Source organism: Poeciliopsis prolifica, unplaced genomic scaffold, assembly GCF_027474105.1.
Source record: "Poeciliopsis prolifica strain line A6 unplaced genomic scaffold, Auburn_PproV2 SCAFFOLD006, whole genome shotgun sequence".
Classification (NCBI taxonomy): Eukaryota; Metazoa; Chordata; class Actinopteri; order Cyprinodontiformes; family Poeciliidae; genus Poeciliopsis; species Poeciliopsis prolifica.
In genome coordinates, this window is record NW_026562381.1 from 3151297 (window position 1) to 3173569 (window position 22273).

At 36.7% G+C, this 22273-nt stretch overlaps 1 protein-coding gene across 3 annotated transcripts in view; it reads right to left on the minus strand.

Annotated features, from left to right (window-relative positions):
- The window catches only part of LOC129360514 (fibroblast growth factor 13), a 92989-nt gene that overhangs the window by 48716 nt on the left and 22000 nt on the right, over nucleotides 1-22273 (minus strand). The gene's annotated exons all lie outside the window — the stretch shown is intronic.

Below are 22273 nucleotides of genomic sequence, written 5' to 3' on the forward strand. Positions count from 1 at the left end.
CCAAATAAAGAAACAGTGGATGCTTTTACATCTCTCTCTATATATACTCTTCTTGCTGAATAAGACAAGGTTTAAAATAACACAAAGGAAATGTACAAGAAAGGAAACAACAACAGTTCAATCTGCAGAATCACTGTTATGACAGGTTTTAAAATCAAACCAGGACTTGCTACAATTGAATGAAGTTGTGGGATTGCAAGGCAAACATGCAGGTTAGCATTGCTGGTACTGAGGTAGCCTTAATGGCCCTCAAATGGATTCATGCACTTACAGGTCACACAGGCAGTTGGGATGGCAGACTTGCAGTCAAGAAGTCATGCATACCATAATATCAAAGAAAACTTGTATATGTGTTTAGGAACTCTGGGATCCTGTGAAATTCCCTGTGTTTCTGTGAAAGGTCTGCACAATCAGTCACCTATTATTTCTTCCAAATATTTCTCAGGAATGCACAAATAGCTAAAATATTTAAAATACTGATTCCTTCAAAAAGTGTGCAGATCTCCAATTCCAACCTCAGTGTCTTCCAAAAATATTAAAATTTCCGAGTTTTTTTTTACCCAAAACTCAACATGATTTATTGTGATTCTGTGTGATGGGCCGACCGCATTGGCATTGTGTTCAAAATTGAAACATGCATTTGAATTTACATAAACTATTTGACATACATCTGTGTGTGTTTTACACCACGTTTCATTGTTATATTGTCTATATTGCAATGTAGAATGGCAAATATTTTATAAATGAGGCTTAATCCTCTTCTTTATTAAAATATGTTTTGTGTTATCAGGCTCCTCTCATTTGGGACAAGCTCTCAGTCCCTGTCTATTTTTAAGATTTGACTTAAAGCTTTTTCTTTTCTGATAAAGATCAGGTTATCATCTCTGTAGTTATGCTACTGATTGCTTAGACTGCTGGAGGTCAAACTGACCACCTCTCCTCACTCTACTACTTTCTCTTACTATTCTCCAACTATACATTTTCTGCAGTTAAAGCGGACATATATCAGATATTACATATTAAGAGTCTTAACTGGGATTCTTTATTTAAATAACTGTAAACACACTCCTGTAAGCATTGATTGATTCTTGAAAAGCTGATTTATCTTGGTCAGGGTGTTAGACACAGTCAATAGGTGAGAGGTTGGATACAGTCCATCACAAGCCAACACATGCATGTATGAGAGCAGGAGCTGCTCATATTCAAGAGAATTTAAAATCTCAGTTTACCTAAACATACACTTTTGAACTGTGGGAAGAAATAAGAGAATCCAATAAAAACCAACTCATGCATGAGGAGAACATGAAACTAAACACAGAAACCTGGACTGACATTTGAACTCTGGAGGTAACAGCAGCAACATTTTTAGTTGCTCCTTCTAACTTTAGATTCCATCAATATTAATGACTTGGGAAAAAAAATGCTCTTATGGTGTTTTCTTCTGTTAGACATTTTAAAAACGTCTGCGATCAGAAACTCTGTAAGAAACACGCCGTTATGCTGCCATGTTTTGAGCTACATCAATTTTCTTTAGAAATACAGACCCATTGTGAAAAGCTTGAACAACTGTCACATGGCGTTGCTCTGTGTGCAGGTTGTGTGTGGGCTTCTAGGTTGGTGGGGAGTGATGGGAAGCTAGATTTTTGAAGAATAATCATTATAAATATTATAATATTGATTTTCAGGGATGGAATCTTACATTTTTATTCATTTAGGCCCTTTCTTTTGCCATTCCCTCTGCCTTTTCTCTTAATTAAATATTTTTATTTGAGCACAGTACTGCAGTGGTAAAAGCAATTTTTCTTGTGCAAAAGACAGATAGTATAAATTCAGGAAAACTTAGAGAAATATCTACTATCAAGCAGCATTGATTAAAAAGTTAGCTAAATATTAGATCATCAGAGATTATAAAAGTGAGTGAAAAGAAGATGGAAGGAGTTTTCACCCCATCTTTTACAGCTGTCCTTTTTGCTCCAGCCTTGATGAAGAACGCACATTGGGACTGAAGGAAACATGATGGATTATGCAGCAGAGCCTGAGACTAAAGTCTGCTGGAGATTGGCTTCTCCTAGTGAGCCGTTTATGATGGCAGGTGATCTATAGGCAGCAGTGTTGCTACTAGACCTTCAGGTGCAATAGATACACTTGACATGAATAAATCTTACACGAAGAAGAAACTGGTCCACATAAGGCTGTATTGGTGATGGTTGGTAGTTTGGTTTGGTTAGTTGTTCGTCTGTTTCAGGTCGCGATGGGTTTAGATCCAGAGCAATGTGAAAGTGATATCTTCACTTGCAGTAATTTCCATGTGCAGTATAAAGTAAATGACATGCAATTTCTGAATGACTCTGCAGTGCTTATCCTCGAGTGGGGACTTCTGTGGCACAGGGGAGCAGGCCTAATGTGCCAAACCTTTATCATATTCACTCATGTTCACATGTGCCGCTGTTGAACTGGGGTTCAAGGACACGTGTAATCAACTAAAGTACAGTCAGGTCAACAAAAATGAACCACGTTCCCAAATGCAATTTACACAATTTATTCAAGTCATGACTCATATGCATCAAGAAGGTGGAGTTCAGTCATCATGGTTTGACAAAAGGCATACTCACTGAATTAAAATCTGAATGAAGCACAGAAACAGGTCTGTAGCCTGGGGTTTTTGTTTCAGAAATAGCCTGGCCTAAATGTGGTTTTCCAAGGAGCAGAATGTAGCACATTTTCTACTAAGCTGCACATTCTCAGCACAGCTCTCATATTATACATTTAAATTGCATATTTTTAGTCTTTATGTTAGAAAAAGTTTGAAAAAACATTTCAGTCTCCTGAAAGAAAATATCAAAATACACATAGAACCTTTATTATCAACAGAAATGTTATCAAAGTTTGGCATTCGTAGTTAGAATAAAGAAAATAAAATCAGTAAAAAAAAATAACTAAAAATAAACTACCAAACATTTCTTACAATTGTTTGGGGTATGATATGACATGGCAATATGTCGTCACTGTTGAGCAAAAGCCTGGAATCTCTGTTTCTAGTTATTTTGGTTCCTTTGAGAAAATTGACTCTATTGTTCACCTTGAACATCTGTTTGGTGTTTCACTGATTTAAACATAGAGAGAGAAAGCATAGCATAGCCTAGGGTGGTCATCATAAAGTAAATTGTATCTTTTAGATATGTTGAGACATCAGTCTGAAAGAAAGTAAGACATGTTGGGAAATGATTTCAAGCACTTCTGTTCTCTTGACCAGCAAGAGAAACTGCTATTTTAATAATGCTAACCACAACATCTGCACTAATTCTCACTGTATCAAAGAAATTATCTACCTTACAAGATTTTACATAATGTAATATTCGATTTTGCTTTATTTAAACATGTTGTATCAACATCCAAGATTCAGACAGAAAATGAGGTTGGCTAATTAAACTGAGAAGAAGTGATGCCTTAAATTTTACTGTGTTAGGATTTTATGTGCCTTCACACCTTAAATTCAGTGAGGGATATGGCCCAGGATGATCATATAGGTTGCATGTATTACAGTACAGCATAGAAGTCTACTATTTATAAACCTGTCCTGGCTGAGTGATGATGTCAGAGACAGGAATGAGACGACAGTTTCAACCGATTCATCTGAGGAATCTTCTAGTCGCTCTGTTACACTGGTTACCTATGGGAGTAATGAGTATTTTAAGTTTTAAGTGAAAATAGAGAGCTGGCTTATAGATTCTGAGATGTTTTGAAGCCTTTCTAATATTAGTCTGCGCTCACACAAAAAAAGGATCTCCTTGGTGATTCAGAAATATGTTTAGCATGCTATCTGTGTGTGAGCATATGTGCAGGATGAGTCAATGCTGGCTAAATATGTGGAATGACACACTAATCCAAAAAGAATGTAATTTAAACAAGAAAAAAAATATTTGGTAACAAATGTGCCTTGGAAAGAATCTCAGAATATTTCAAAATGGAATGACATTTAACAAAGTAGAACAGAAAAAGACCAATAAACCAAAATTTTGTGACACCAGTAAATCTTCTTGTTTGCTGATATATTAACCAAGAACTGCTCATAAATAGTTGATGTAACTGTAACAATAGTTGAGTTCAAAAATATCTACAAAACATTTAAATGGCCAGTTTGAATTTATTTAGTATAAATAACCACTCTATTTTGCCACTTTATTTTATGTATTTTAATATTATTACCTACCAAGCTCACTCAGAAATGCAGTAAAAGTATCTAATAATATTTTAGTTTTGTTTTACCGACTCAAAGTTTAACACACTGAGATCGTGAACAGTGTTTAGAAGATCATGCTGCTATATTTTCACAACAGTTGAATTCTTTGCCAACCTTCAGGTTGAGTTTTTTGAGTTTGCAAACTTCACTGAGCTCTCGGTTATCAGACTCTTCTCATGTGGAACAATTTCCAGTTTGGGTTTAAGAGGAAAGCACCCTCCCTCTGGCTTAAAACTTTCCTTTGTGATAAGGCTTATAGTTGGGCTTACAGAGTGACCCTGAACAATCTTTTTACTTTCGTTATGCTGCTATAAGGTGAAGCTGCTCAGGGTACAGCTGTGTTTTCTTCAGGCTGATATTCCTGACCAATGTCTTTGTGTCTGACAGAAACCTGTCCTTCCAACCACCCTGCTGGTCATGGCATAATCCTAACCTACATTTTGGAGTGATTTTTACATTTTGGAACGATTTTAACAAGGTCTCTTGTTAAAATGGGTTATATTCTTCACTGTTGCCTTCTGTGATGTTTTTGTCCAATATGATATTAAATTAAAGTGAAAATTCATTGTAATTTTTTTTATGAATGAATAATATGAATAAATTCCAATCAAATTTGAAGCTATTTAACTGAAATCTAAATAATATTTTATTGGAGTAACATAGTGTCTCATTATAAAATGTTGAAAATTTATTAAGCACATTAATTTTGTGAAAAAAAAACGATGCCATATTAAGAAATACCTCTTAACAAAATGACTCATGGCGCAATTGAACCACTGAAAAATCAGTTTTTATATTTAACATTTACATTTTTAAGCTGATTTTAGTTTTACAATATTTGAATTAGTAATCTACATTGGACTTTGGTTTTGGTGGGAGCCACGGACCAGAACCACCCATGAATCCTTCAAGCGCTAAGATGTATTTTATCAGCTTAAAACCCAAATATACTTTATGAATTAATACACACAGTGGGAACCATCTTGAGACAACTGCAGATGCTAATTTCTCCAGTTTTCCTTATCTTTATTCTTTGGGGTACAGCCAATCAGCAGCAAGCAAAATGAATGGTGCTTTCATATTGGCTGCTTTGAAAACGCATCTTTGTGCCTTGGTATTTCAACCTCCCAAGTTTCATTTTCTTTAACATTTTGTAGATATGCTCTATAAAAATATCACCTAAGTTGCACATAAAAATGTATGAATGGCTGGGGTCCCCTGTTTATCCTCTGGGTGTAACCATTATTACCCATTGGTCACTAAGCTGGATGATGACCCAGCTTTGTCCTCTCAGCCACACAGTCAGAGGGTAAAATATGCCCAAAGCTCACTGTTAGACAATTGTCTCTCAGCAGGATAATGAGCCCAAATACACGGCCAAATCAAAACTGATCCACAGACACAAATTCAATCTTCTTCCTTTGCCATTTGCCATCTTCACCTTAAATTGCATTTGCAGTTTTAACTAGTGAACCTGGTGGTTAGTCTATGTAAATAATGTAATTATTATTACTAATCTAATTTCTCATGATGATGTTGTTGTAAAATAAATATTTAAACTGAAGGCAGAGATCGAGATGCATGAAACATGAAACACTTTCACATAGATAACTGGGAAAACTAAAGATGCCGCAAGAAATCAACTGGTGACCAGGATGGCCTGATTTTAAGCTTGACCAGCCCTCATCAAATTGCCAGCATGCACGCATCACATTTAAATGTTTATAGAAGAGGCAAAGGGATGTGATTGGACTCAGTATGCACATAAATGACATAAACAAGCTTCATCCCTGTCATAGATCCAGGTTTTTCATCTTGGAAACAGGCAGGAATCAGGGAAAAAACATCCCCGTAAAGCTGCTTAATGCTTAAGATCTTTTTCACTGCAATTAACACCTGACATGTGCAAAGAGGATTAAAAAGCATCTGGATCCAACCTGCTGCTGTCTGCTGATCATTTGAACTTTACATTCTGAAGGACTGGACACAGTTTATCCAATATTACATTTATCATTTTGACCTTTTCAATTTATTTGCTTTAATTCGTGCTCATGCTTACATCAAGGTAAAATGTTGTGTATCCATCATGCCGTTGTTTACTTATATTTTATGTTGCATTGTTCACACGCAGGTACAGATTCCATAAAGCTGTTCAGAGATGAGTTGATGCATTTAGTCTCAAATAACTTCCAATAAATTATTAACTAAGCATCAAACAGGACTGATTTTTGGGGGGGTTCTCTAGAAAATCTAAAGGTATTTCAAACTGTTGTCCTTCTATAAAACACACTCGCCTTAGGAATATTGTTCTGACAAAAGTGGTTTTTAGGCTCCATGTTGTCACAGTTTTTAGCACCGTTACTTTCAAGATCCTTTTTGAATCTCAGGCTGCGGTTTTTCTTTACACAGTTCAAAATCCTGCATAGTTGAGTGATGTTTTCTCCCTAAATTGTCTTTAAGAGGGATCGTGTGTGTGTGGATGTTTGCCTCCATGTTGCCCTGTGTCAGAGCAGCAACCTGCCCAAGATATTCCCAGCCTCTCAACCAATTAGCACTAGAGATAGGCACCGGCCCCCCTGAGAGGCTGCAAGGATAACCGCTTTATCTTCTATAAAGCGGTTATAGAAGATGGATGGATGAAAACTGGATTGTTAATTAACTGCATAGGTGAGGCACCTTGATCTGAATTTCAGGAGAAGCGGAACAAGCATTTAACCTGTCAGAAGATCAGCCTTTTTTTTTCTTTTTGTTAATAGATTTTTTTTTCTATAATCTTTTTTTGCTGACTTGCAGTTTTGCATCCCTTAAAGATGTGAACTTTGGCCATTTAATTGACAACTAATCGCTGTCATTGTTATGCTGCTTTTAAGTATCGATGTGTATTCAGTGCTTGTACCAAATTTACTTTGGATGGCTTGTATATCCTTCCCTTTCACCCACCTTTAATTTAACAACGCACTAACATTTGAAACTGTTTATGGAGAACATACATATTACACTTTTTTGTAATTATGTACCTCTAACGCAATTACTCCCAGCAATAAAGAATGACAAAACTTAAATAAACAGATCTTATTTTATCTCAAGACTTCAGTCTCAAAGATCACAAACTCTTAGCATTTATCCCCATCTGATCTATTATTTACACCTACATTGTATCACCCAATCACTTTTAATGTAATGTTGACACTTAATGCACTTTTAATGCAACTTTTAGCACAACTTTGCATTAAAAGTGCATTTTGTTTACCAATGACACTTCATATCATGTGTTATGTTCATGTTTCATGACTGTCTTATGTACACCACTTCAAATAAAATTTAAAGAATTTGCATAGGCTGATAATATGAAACATCAATGTTTGATAAATTATTATTATCCACCAAATGTTTTTTTCTTTGTGCATGAACTAGCTGCATTGCGTAACATGTTGACTTTATTTGGCTTCTGCTCTGTACTGTCAGGACCAACAGAGACCTGTCCCCAGGTCCTGTTGTTCTACATTACTGAATGCACAAACTGATGTCTAAACGCATGGATGACCAACTGCAGAGGTTATTTCTATTTCCATCCATTGCTATGAGTTTATCTGAGGATTCAGTAGATTTTTGTGCCATCATTTCTAAGTTTTGCCCTTTATGACATCTTTTCATGACCGCATTGTCTCAAACACCATTGTTCTGGGTCATGTGATGAAACACCATATTCAGTCAATTAAAAACTTTCCAGATTTCTAACTTAATCTAGATAGTGTTTTTACCACCATACTATTAGTCACGAGCACTATGTAATCATATCACTACTAAGTTTTCACACATTTTGAGAAGCCTCTTTATTAATTACTGAACCAAATAAAGTGCTTGATCCAAAAACCTCTCTGCCAAGAACGCATATGGAGTGCAGCATCTTTCTCTGCCAACCAGATCATCTCCCAGATGGGCATTGACTGCTCACAGTTTAGTTCATAAATGCAGATTTACAGCCTCTCCTTTTGTTAGAGGAAAGAAGGTAACAGAGGGAGAGTGGGTGGAGAGTGAAAGTGGAGGAGTGAAGTCATGTGCAAATTGTAGATCAACGGGAGTAAAAGGTGGAGTGGAGAAGATGGATTTGACCTTAAAATCGCATTATTGTTGGTATTTTATCAAGATTTTCTCAATGACGATGAGTGAGGCAGGGGTGGTAGAGTTAGGCTTTCATCATTAGATCTGTGAAAGAAGAGAAAATATAAGTAGGCATGCATATTCTTTGCACTGACTGGAGTTTTCTAGCTAATCGCCAAACTTTAAAAAGTGATTTGCAAATTCTAACTTTGGCCAGTGCTGACTGTTTTTATCTAAAAAGTCACTAAATGCAGTGACAAAGAGGCCAAGTTTGCAATGGCTGACTTTCGAACCTTTGCGAAGGTAGAAAACATCGGCTTCTCGTGTAAATAGGATGATCATCAAATCCCCAAAATTAAGGAATTCAGTTTAGGGATGCACTAATAAATCATTAGCCCCCCGAAAAAGAATATTGTGGTAATTTTTGTTTCCTTTTGAATCATAGGAACTAATACTTTCTTTCAATGATAAAAATGATTGTTAGCTGAAAATAAATGTATCCCTGTAAGATGCATATGTCATATTTCAATTAAAGTGTGGAAAAGATTTAAATTGAAAAAGAATAAAGTGCAACACAGAATGTTGCAATCTTAAATATAAATCCAAAATCAAGAGAAAACATTTCCACCGTGGCTTATGCTCTCTTGTTTTGTTTTGTTTTTTTATTCACTTTTAATATCAAGAGACTCAACTATCTTAGTCTTGGTGCCTAGTACTACATAAAAGATTCAACTCCATCCAGAGTTAATTTAGAAAATCAATCAATATCTGAATAATCAAATATTTACAATAAATATTTGGTGACTGTTTCCTCATGGTGCATTTTGAGGAAATTAATTTCTTTGCCTGCTTTGTTTGTGTCAAGTTGTACAAATATTCCAAGCATTTGTTAGCCCAAAAGACAGGAACCAAACCCTAAGACTTGGAGAAAGAGATAAGCAGGCGGCTAAAGCAAGTGCAAAGTCAGCATTTATCTCTTTCCAGTAGATGAGATGAGCTGAAACAGTTACAAAGACAAACTGCAAAATTCGGAAAAAATCCTGCCCTTTTCCCACCCTGCACCATGTATTCCCTGAATTATTTTCATAACACTTGTCTTCTAACTCACTAGAAATATATGTTTTCTCTAAATTAATCATCTATAAATAAATCTGCCGTGCACTGATCCTAATTATTCAGCGAGTAATTAAGTTCTCTTTATTTAATTAATAGTCATTTGTGCAAATTGCTTTTAAAGGTCAACCATTCAAAAGATACAGTAGAGTTGACTAACTTGTGCTTTATGGATTAAATTCTTAAATTCTGGCATATCGAAACTCACATCTGTATTTAGTCATTTCTGGATGTAATCAGTTGAACCAAGTTGGATGTTGGTCCCAGGACTGAACGGGGCCAGTGAAGAGATTAGTGGCTCCCAAACTATCATAATTTTAAGATCTGATAGCATCTGAAAAGTTAAACTCTATACCTAAGCATTAATTATGCAGCTGGGCCATTCAGAGTTCTTTCCCTGGAGCTTTTATTAACGCTTTACAGCAGGGGTTCCCAAAGTCAGTCCTCGAGGGCCAGCATTCTGCGTGTTTTAGTTCTCTCTCTGATTTAATGCACCTGGATCAAATGATGGCTCGTTAGAGGCCTGAGAAGAACATTGACATTCTGAATAGTTTGTCACTACCACCAAGGAGAGAACTAAAACATGCAGGATGCCGGCCCTCGAGGGCCGACTTTGGGAACCCCTGCATTACAGAGTCAGAGTGAGTCGAGTTAATGTTTACTCCCCCACTCTAGCACACCATATAAATAAACAGAGACAGAGAGAAAGAGAGAAAAAGAAAGATAGATAAAGAGAGAGAGAGTTCTCAGCTGAAGCTTCTGGCACAGCAGAGATAAAAAAAGTGACATCCAGGAGCAATGCAGCAAAAAGAGTTCATACTATAAGTCTTATGCAGGCGCTGCACTTGAGAGACTTAAAAAGTGATACTTAAAGTTCGTCTTCTCTCCTATTTAAACCCAAATGTAGTGTTTATTAAAAAAATAAACAAGTTTCTGTCAGATGTTGCACCGCATATGAAGAGCTGGCATCCATAGAAAGAGCCACTATGTTGAACTCTTTACAAACAGCATTCAAGGCAGAGGCCACAAGGCATTATAAGTCAACTGTGTTATTCAAAAGTCACGTGTATTTCCACGTATTTTTGTTTCTACTGCAAGTGTGCATATACAGCAAGACGGTGCTGGCCGGCTTTGAGGCAAGCTGCAGGCTAAGTTTACTATCTGGTGTTTACGGCGTGGCGGATCAGAGGGATTACAATTACACAGAAACTGCTTAAGACAGCTGTGTTACTCAGCGATATCAAACCGCCCACACATGCCGTATGCTGACACTAGGCATCAACCGCAACAAGTGGTAAACGGAAATCTTACACCCTTCCTGGTATTTATGAGCACTTACGGGCAACAGGTGACTATTAAGGGTGCAGGACTTTTCATCGACAACATATCATAAGTGATTATATAGAATCTTCTAATAACAGCTGAGCCAAGAAAACTATTATTTTTAATTTTGTTGTATAATAAGTCATAAGGATTCGCAACATCCGTAGCTTCTGAAAAATCTGTATAGCTGCTGTGTTAAGAATAAAATTACTTTGCTGTCTTGCAAAGGTTTTTATATCTCTTGAACTTCAGGTGCTGGTGGAGAAAACATGACTTGGTGTTCCTCATTTCCACTAAACTCCAATACATTCAAGTTTGTGCTTGGAGGATGAATGTAAACATCCAGGGAGTACAAATACTTTCACGAGTTAGTTATTTAAACAGACTAACATAAGTAATTTTAGAGGTGGTTTTAAGTGTTTGTTGACTTCGCTATTCGTGGATTGTTGTGATCCCTGACCTCCATAAAGAAATGTAGATCCACAGTAAATATTTTAATTAATATATCAACATTCAGCAATTATAGAAAGTTGAAGGAGCAAATAGGAGTGGATAAGAGTCTCTGTTAAGAGATGTTTTGTGTTTAATTGAGGATACTTAAAGCTAACTGTGAATAACATGATTATCTTAAACATTTTGCAATATCTTTAAAAATGTAACACTGTGATCAGATGTCGTTTCTGGAAGGAATGTTTCCAGGAAACCAGTGAATCAGTGAAACATTGCTCACTTACAGCATTCATGCAAAGGTTTAAAATATCTTTCTACTCTCATTATGATTGGTAACAAATTTAAATTGCTTCAAATTAACTTGAAAACTACTGTTCTGCTGCAGGGTGCAGAAGTGATTTTACCCCCGCAGAAACTATCACATCATAAAGTACAAAAATATCTGGCACAAAGAGTGTGAGCAGCCACCAGAAAAGCTATTTCCAGCAATGGTTGCAAAAGAGTTGACCAACTTAAATATTAACTTACTTTTTCACAAAGAAAAAGAACTGACACTTACAGCTAAACGTTAAGAGTCAGTGTGAATTTACTAGGGAAAAGTTTTAAGCATTGAATTGTACGACAGAGAACTCTTCCCCCACAAGCAGTCCATTATTTCACACACTAACCCAGATAATTCTCCACTCACTGGTCATAAGTCATGAGAAAATGACCTACAACCAGTGAGCCCACTGGCGCTGCTGTGATGCAACGAAAAGCAGCATGAGGTTAAAAACACATCTCTCTGTTAAGAGACAAGCTTTGTTGACTGACTGAAGAAAAACTATTTCTAAAGAAACAGCTGTAAAATGTGAGGAAGAAAATTTACAAGCTGCACTTTGTCTACTATGGGGATCGTATGACAGCAAAGTCATCAAACAACACAAAGTGGGGAGAAAGTCATCAGAGAACCATGAGGCTGGTGGGGTTGAAGTCATTAAAATGTAATTATGTGGAAACCTGAGATACAAAATCATGAAGTTATTCACCAACAAAAAAATTCTCAAATACACAATAATTTACAAATCAATCGAGAAGTGAAAGTGACTTGTTTTGAAACCTGATTGATAGGCAAAATACGCCAAATAAAGCTATAAAAACATATTAATGATTTTTCTTCTTCAGAGTAAAGTTAAAAGTAGAAAATGATGTAATGCAACAAATCAATTTGGGGGGATTCTGGATGTCCACCAGCTATTTTTAATCCAACACAATGCTGCCAAAACAAGTATTGACGGCATGTAAGATTGAAACCAGCCTCGGGGAACTATGATGTGAGCAGAGGGAAATCAGAGTCGCTGATGATCTTCATGCGAAAATGATTCTGTAACTGAGATGCAACCCCTGAGCCCCCCGCTTTTTTCCATACCAGTCCACACTGAGGTGTCACTGGAAGCAGCGAGACAGCCAAGTCCCATCAAACACCGATACTTTGCAGATCTCCTTCATGTCGCACAGAGATAGATAGATTACTGATGCATGAATGGATAACTGAAATGAATCAAATAAATTCTCGTCCCCGTGTTTACAGTCTCTTCCTCCTGCAGAGGAAGATTACAGTGTTACCCCGTCGCTAATGGCCCCACCAGCTGTTTGGGTGCCAGTGTATATTTGAACAGTAAATGCTATGTGCAAACACAAAAGGCCACAAAACACTAAACTGCTTCTCTCTGTGTTGCAGATAATTACCATGACAACACCTGCAGCTAGAAATGAGATAGAATTGCTGGAGGAGAAACACTGCAATCTATGAGACTTTATGCACAAGTCACCGATCAAATCAGGCTGTTTTGTGTCATTCGAAATGAAATATCAATGTATCAATCAAGTATTCATCACCAACTGGTAATTCATCTCCATTTACCATTCTAAAGCTGGTACTCAATTCAAGTTGTAAAAACCCCAAATCATACCTGATTGTGCAACAAAATAAAGTGTAAACAGGCATGACTAATGCAAACAGTCCTGACGTAAAAAGGCTTGTTTGCCTGCTGCTACTCTGCAGTACAAGTCCTTGTTAAATATTTGATGGCCATATATGTGCAGCAAAATGCTATTTGGAGCAAACAAGAGCAGCTTTGGTTCAATCGCTGCAAAGTGCTGTACTGAGTATTAGTTGCAAAAGATTTACTCTGAGAAATGAAAGCGGATATTTCTATTAAAGTCATTCCTCAATGATGCTCTGATGTCTTTGATGCGAGTTTCACTTTTATGTTCCAGTCCACACTCTATGCATCACCTACAGAAATCGTCAGCTGCAAGAATAGAAAAAAAAAAAACAGCAAAGGTGTGACAGCAGATTTTTTCAGCCACGTATAAAAATCTGCTTCTCAAAATACTAGTAGGTGTTCATGTCATTGCTATTTTAGAAATATTTCACCTATTATGGCTCCAATTAGACTGCTTTCTTCATTAATAATTGAAGCAACTGTTTTCTTTTCAAGGCCACCATACCATTGGCTTTTTTATTAAAAACAAAGATGTAGTGCTTGTTTATGGGAACACAAATAGACACATTGCACTGGAAGTTTCACAACTGTGGTGGATCTGCTTTAGGGATGTTAGTTATGTAACCCAAATCAATATACATACTGAAGGTTTGATGAAGAACATTTTCTGTAATATTTCAGAAGAATTGACTGATCCAAACAGGGATAAGAACCAACGTCAAAGGAAAGAGGACATGGAAAAAGATTTTTGGAAAATAATATGAAGTACAGTCAAATGAAAACTTACAGTCATAGTTTATCAAAATACTATTAATCCAATTTAAAAACATGAAGAAAGAAAGGTATGAATCAGCTAAAGGGTAAATTGTACTGAAGAAAACAAAAAAACTGAACTTCAAATTGTTCCCTCAAAATCAAATCTGTCATCAAAACTAAAAGCTTCCTCATCTGGTTCACAGGTGGGTTTGCAATAGCAGTTCAACCATTAAGATTTTACTCAAAACCAAGCAGCACAGAACCAAATGCTTCACTGAAGCGTTTCAGGGAAGCATTTGGTTCTCTCCCTCTCAGCCAGAGAGGGAGAGATACTTGATGAAGCATCCATTTCCTCATGTTATTGTGCCTGTATTGCTACCATGCCAGATGTCCCATTCAGCTGAGATGAAGATATACTGAAAATAAATCAAGGATTCTCTGTTATTTGCAACTTTAAAGAATGAAAGAAACATCCAAAGTTCTTATGAGTCATAGCCAGCATCGTGGGAAATATTCTCTTATTTTCTTAGATTTTTGCCATGCATATAATCAATTATAAGTTACTATTTAATGTCTGATCTTCTTCTTTTGGTCACATTACTTTGCTCTCAGAGACAGATTGCTAAATCACAGATGTCATTAAGATGGGTTATGCACTGTAGGGCAGAAAGATCACAGAAGTGTCTCAAATTGGCTCATTTTCAACTTTACTGGCTCTAGCCACTGATTTATGGGGCAGGAACTCTAAATTCAAATCATCACAGTAAATTCAAATCATCAACCCACCATACCTTATGGCTACCAGGTTGCTATATATACCACACTCTTTGGTCTGAATGTTGTGCAGGAAGTTTAAAGTAGCTATTTTCAAAAATGAAGAAAGAAGAAATGAACAGAGGACCCACATGCATGTAGGCAGCAGGAAGGTTGAGAGTAAAAATAGGAATATTTACTAAAACAGCTAATAAAATAACTTTAAAATACATGACCAAATCTGATAAATTAATTAGGGTTAATATGGCTGATTTTCAGGGATAAAAAAAAAAGTAATTGTGGGTTCCTAGAGTGGGATATCTGAGTATTCAATGAAAACAATATATGACATGATGCTGATGATGCAATCTGAAAAAAAAAGTGATTCATCTTTTTTATCTGAAATTTCAGATCCAATAGTATAATTTTTAAAGAATTTAATCAGCTACTTCATATATCCCGTCCCTCAATAATATCAGCGCAGTAAACCAGCACACAGGAACATGCCACCACTGGCAAGTGTGAGAAGAGCTTACAACTGTACACATGATTTCACAGCGTTACAAGTGGATTTCTCCCCACGGTTTATCGGATTTAAATCTAATGCAGACTGGATTAGCTTTTGTCCTTCTTGTGACCCAACCCAAAACACTCCATTATAGATGAAGACCATAACCATCTGAGGGACAGAATTTACTACATAACACGCCTCTGATTCAGCACAACTCCCTTTCCTGAATCTTTCTGCATCTGGAACCATTAGGAAATGCAAAGAAACCATTAGGGCTAGCTCATCATTCTGCATAGTGACTTTTATGTGAGATCCTTCGTCTGCTTTGTAAAGTCAGTCGCCATGCCCTTTATGAGAAAAGCCTCAAAGAAAGACGAGGGAACGCTATCAAGTACAAAGAACCGGTTTCAGTCAGGACTGAAATTACAGCTCTGGAAACCAGATCACAAAAGTGAGCAACACTGGTTTTCTCTGACCTTTTCTGCTGCTGACCTGCAGTTTCAACAGTCACCGAGGATTGTGGGTAAAGCAGAGACAAGCCAGTTATTTCTTTTAAGGGCAACAACAGAAGGAGATTGGCAGGTACAAATAGAAAGAAAGACACGGTTACAATGGACAATGCAAGTCAAGTAAGACTTGAATGTATGTTACTTTTCAAGTGTTGATATTCAGTAAATATTCAATAAAGTAACTTTTTTTGACTATTCCAAATGCTTTTTTTTTTTCCTTTTTTTAAATAAATTACATTTACAGAAGTCAGTAATGCAGAAAGATGAGATAACCGCCTCATTACTGCATCGTTCACCTGATCCCTGGCATGCCCTCATTTTGCTCACTGTGCTGACCTGACCTGAACCATAACCAGACCCACTGAGCCTCTTCAGGGGTAAAACTGTGAACATAAAGGTCCATGGCAGATGGCATAGAAGCAGTTAACCAAACATCAGGTGCTCTAAATACTCTAAATCTGGGACATCAGGGCAAGATCAACAACCTTGGGCTTTTCATATGTTGGATTGATGGGATTTTTGTAATCAGGTTAATGGATATAGCTGTTTGAATACAGAAAAATATACTTTGTACTGTTTTGAAAAGGTCTGAAATCAATTTAAACTAAAAGACGCAGATCAATGCAGTAAGAAAAAGCAATTTTCTGGATATTTTTTCAATTTGCCGTTCCTTTCGATGCAAATAACTAGGTTTTGTTTCACAGTTGCACTCTGGATTTACTGGTATTCAGGATTTATTTCTGGTAATTATATAGACAAAAATTTAATTTGTAAAAGTTTTCCATTTGACAACTGGCAGAAAATCCAGTCAAACAATAAAAGGAACTTCTCTATAAAACTTTAAACTTATATAGGGTGACACCTTTGTTGCCGTTCTTTGGTGCTTAAAAAGTTTCAAAATTAAATGTTTATGTGAGTTGCATAATCTGACACTGAAATCAATACATTATCTACAATTCAATCTGAATGGATTAAATTATTCAAGAGAAAACTTTACATAAATAATTAATTGCTCATTAAAATATATACAGAAACACTTGGAAATAGCCAATGTTGGTGAACATTTCTTCTCTGTGATGTTACAAACTTTCTCTTGCAAAAAGAAGCTTTTGCATTCAAATCCTGGACATGGGCTTAAATATTTGGAAATCAGCTGTTGTATAGAGTGTCTATTTGGAGTCGTGTTCAAGGTGCACCACACACATTACTCAATGACTTATGGAGTTAGCTTCCAGCCCTGCTTTAATTCAGCAGATATTCAACATGAATACCTGGTTTGGTTGATTTATTGCTGAACTATTTTAAGCAGGATCTATAAACATTATGGACAAAAGTGTCATAAGCAAGAAGCAAAAAACTGTTGCCGTTTTATTTTCTGTTATGCACACTCAACCTACCAAAGTTCCTTAAACTTTGAACTATGCAAGTGTTTTTAAATATACTCCGATCAGAACACCACAGGCTGAATCCACTCTTGGAAGTGATCCTTCATTCACACAGTTAGCCTGTTGTAATCTGCATCCTGTGGAGCTTGCAAATAATTAAGAACAGAACTTTCAGGTGAGAATACCCTGCATGACACAGAGAGAGTGAGCTGCTCTAAATCAATCCCTTATTTACAGAAATGGATCCTGCGTGTTGCCATACTTGGAGTATACTAACCCTTTAGCCTACATTATGACCTAGATGGAAGAAAGGGGAACAGCAGAGGGACTCAAACATTTTTCTCTCTATCTGCTGTCTCACTGGAAGAGCACAGCTCTGCATTTCAAACTGCTAACCAACTAAAATAAATGATCTGTTAGTCACATGTCCACCAGAATATTTCTCACTGGCCACTATTAAAAAACCAAAACAATACATGAAATCCGTTGCCTGTAATTTGATAAATGAATGGTTTTATTGAGAGATGTTTGCTGTATTCAGCTCTTTGGTAAAATGGGCTGAGCTGTGCACATTTCAGAGTGCTGCAGGTGAAAAATGACATCTTTGTAAAAACGTCCACTGAAGTTAATAACTAAGGCCATAATGGCCAGTCTGGGCTTAAACAGACTGAGTAACTGGGCTAGTCTGATCTGGTCCAATCTGGGCCGGGTTGTTCTGCGTATGTCTGTTGACTGTCCCCGGCTCTGCTCTGTCAGAGTGTACCCAGAGGGCCTGTTATTTTGGGAGCTCAGCTGAGAGGAGATGACAACATCATGGACTGCTTAAGCTGCTTACATTTCCTCAAGCACTCCCAGTGCACCCTGGGATCTACACTCTTTGGGTTGCTGCTGTCACCGTAGCTCCGCATACGTCGAGTGCATGTGAGCAGGCACTGCGATGAGCGCACCAAAGCAGTCAGACACAAAGCTGTGCAGCGAAAAGCTTCTCCTCTTAAACGCCATACAGAGCGATATCAGTGGAAGGCACGTGCACACATCAGTGTGTTTGCTAAGCCTGAAGATGCGAGAATCCAGACGTCTGTGGAGAGAGGTGGAACGAGGTACCACGAAGGCAATGAAATAAAGTTTTGTGTGTGTGTGTCTGTTCGAGCGCGAGTTCTTCTCCCATCTGCAGAATTTCTGTGTGGACTGAAGCACAAGCTTTAATTTGTGAGTCAGCAGATTCATTCTTCTGAATTGTATATTAATGTTGGGGGTTAGGAACCACAGAAATGACTGAACAGTGAATTGGTGGATTTCCACTGTAACATTATAGTGTAATATATGTTTTTGTCACAGTGGAACAGATAAGGCATCAGTGTCAGCAAGTCATTTTAATGAGGAATTAGTGAAAACTATCTCACACTTGTCTTCACATCTTTGAAATCAATCCGAAGTTCAGTCATTTTTATAGACGCCTTATGATGATTCCTCACTGTTTGTGCTTTAATGAAAAGGGACTATATATATATATATATATATATATATATATATATATATTATATATATATATATAGATATATATATATATATATATATATATATATATATATATATATATATATATATATATATATATAAGATATAAGATATAAGATATATATAAGATATATATATATATATATATATATATATATATATATATATATATATATATATATATATATATATATATATATATATATATATATATATCTTATAAGATATATAAGATATAAGATCCTGTGGGACTTCCAGATCCAGACAGACAAAATGGTAATGGCGAACCAACCAGACATTGTCGTAGTGGATAAACATCAGAGGAAAGCCTTTGTGGTAGATGTAGCAATACCAAGTGATTGCAACATCAGGAAAAAGGAGCACGAGAAACTGGAGAAATACCAGGGCCTCAGGGAAGAACTGGAGAGGGCCTGGAAGGTGAAGACCACAGTGGTGCCTGTGGTCATCGGGGCCCTCGGGGCAGTAACCCCCAAACTGGAGCAGTGGCTACAACAGATCCCAGGAACAACATCAGACATCTCAGTCCAGAAATGTGCAGTCCTTGGCACAGCCAAGATACTGCGCAGAACCCTCAAGCTCCCAGGCCTCTGGTAGAGGACCCGAGCTCAGAGGATAAGAACCACCCGCGGTGGGTGAGAAGGGAATTTTTTTTTTTTTTTTTTTATATATATATAGTATGAAAAGTGCTGTTTATTTTTTATGGGGGTTTTTCCAGGTGAAGTGGAAAACAGAGAGGTACAAATTTAGCTTTTGTGGGAATTACTTGTGAATTTGGAACCCAAGTTAATTTTGACAACCATGTATAAAACATATAGTGGTATTCAATAAGCTATAATATTTCAGCATCTCAGAACAGTAAACAGGTCAATTATACAAACACTTTCTTCCTGTTAATAATGATGATTTTCTGCATGTGGCTAATAAATATGTGACATTTAGAATTAGAATATTACATACAGTAAGTCCATTAAAAGCTATAAGTACAGAAATACCAGATTAATAGAAAGTATGTTTATTACCTGCTCTAAAAGTAGTTACTAAGATAACTACTTTCAAAAAGTACTTTTAATCTGACAAACTGGCCTCATCAGAACTAATATTTATTGAATATGACAGTATAATTTTCTTGCATGGTTTTTATAGACTGTATACATTTTACAGTGATTGAACATTCAGTTCCTATGCCACTCATAATGTCAGATGACATTTTAAAAGTAAATATAAAAGGTGCCATTACTGGCACAGATCTCTACAGTTACAACTGTAAAGATTAGGTCTCGCGCCATTGAGCTCCAATAAGCAGCACACTGAACCTTGTAAAACTTCAGAGTCAGAATATCACAATGTTTTAGCCAGAAGAGAATTTTACAGCTTCATATGCAGGAAGAAGAAAAGCAAAACTAAAAAACCCAACATACTCTGGCGCATTCAGTCCGGTTCGCCGGACATGTTCGCGCAAGGATAGATTTTTATGACATTAAACTACCTGGTGGAAACAGTGTTCACATCAAACTGGTTTTCATGTGACACCGGGCTGATATGGTTCAGAATAAGGGTTTAATGAGTTCATGTTTCAAAGTTGATAATATAAAGTTGTCACGGGGACATGATGGACATGTAAGCGAAAATGTTTAAAAAGACTTTATATATTCATGCAAATATTGACATGGTGATTTATGCAGAATTATCAGAACAGAAAACAAGACATCATCTGAGATTTCTTTACCAGCAGTGGAGCAGAGGTGGCCTGATAAGTTGACTTCTTTTTTTTCTCAAACAGCGGCAAGGAAAGGATGATCAGGTATGTGCTCATTTTCGATTGCTGCACAAATTATTACACTGATCACAATTGTGCTTTTGGAACATAATAGACAGAGCTTATTGACTGGATTCCTGATTGCAGCTAAAGGCAACGCAGCCTCCTGCTGCTCCTCTTCCCGCAGTAGGATGCTGCGCTGGATCAGGGGAAGCTTCGCCGTCTTTGCCGGATGAACCGACATGTGACTGTCTTTCTCTGTCCCACACTGACTGGTGTGTTGAGGCTTCCCAGATGGAAAAAAAACAGAGCTAGGCACCCAAAGAGTTCATCAAACTTGCTAGTTCTCATTAGGATTGAATTTTAGGTAATCAGTACACTCGAGTATAAAGACCCAACCGTCCGCGTGGTTCATGGATTGTGCACATTACGCCCGAGTATGTGGGGGCCTTAAGTTTAGCACTTAATTTTTATGTACAGAAACTAATATAGAGAAGAAGTAACTGCAGGGAAAGATTAGATATATATTTTTAAAAGTGTCAAGGTGAAGAATAAGAACAGTAAATTAAGAGTAGAGATTCTAAGACAAAAAAAATCTTAAAGTGTTTTAAGACATGGGATTTTAGTGGGGTATTCTGAGTACTAAACATTCTTCAAAGTTACATTTCTAAACTCTTAAACCCTCATCCCTGCAAAAAAGTTTTCAAAAGCAAGCTTTGCTCGAGTTTGTGTAAATGCATTTCACAGTCATCCCGTGGATGTTTGGGAAATGGCTATTGGGGTCTTAATCTTACACGAGATACAGAGAGAGAGATAAGACAAAGAGTATTTGTGCAGACACTCGTCAGCCTTCTGACTACGTCTCAATGAGACAGCTTCCTACAGCAAGGCACACTGCAGAGAAAGACAGGGAGAAAGTAAGGAGGGAAGAAACAGGAGTGAGACAAAGTTCACATTCAAAGGAGTTACATGAAGCGAACTTACAAAAACACATGTAGTCATGCAGTACTCAAAGAAAGAAATGAGTATTAGAAGAGATTCCTAGCCATACGATTAATGTATTTTCATTTTACACAAGTAACATTCATGCTTTATTTTGTTCTTCTACTCAGTGGAAGTGTTTCTCACATAATAGTTACTGATTTTGTCTTTTCTGCTTTCCTACACTTTGATGAATCAGCCTTGAAATGAACTTTCATCAACATTTATGGAAGAAAATCTTATCTCATTTTGGACTCACATGTTCCTAATATGACTGCATGTTTCTGAATCCACCGTTACACTTTGACTGCAATAGCTTTGTACATCCTAAATTTGCCATACTAATGTTGCTCTATGAATAACGTGATTCCCTCAGTAGAACCTAAACTGACTCTCCCTAGACACAGCAGACAAGGATCGTGATAAGACAGTTTTATTCTTGGTTTGCAGGGTTTTCTTTTTGTGCAAGTATACAGATTCAAACTTCAAACTTTCCAAAATAAAAGCCAGAACTTAACTTTCTGGAACTACTAGTGAGAATCGAACCCACTACTCAACATAGGACGACCAAAGTCAAAGCCTTAAAATAAAAACTTACCTTAAAGAGACTATTTGAAGTAAGAATCTCTTTTTCTCTTTCAAATGTTGACAGTTTGTAAAATAAGAATAAGAAATGAGGTGTAAAAAATTGTATTAATGTTTAACACACCTAGAAATTATATATTTTAAAAAATATTAAAGTTTTTAAAAATAAAACATACTATTAATTTGAAGGGTTGTAACTACCAATGTCACAATCCAATCTCAAATATCACTTTAGGGTCCCAATCAAGGCATTTTACTGGACTGAACCCAGGATATTAATCGA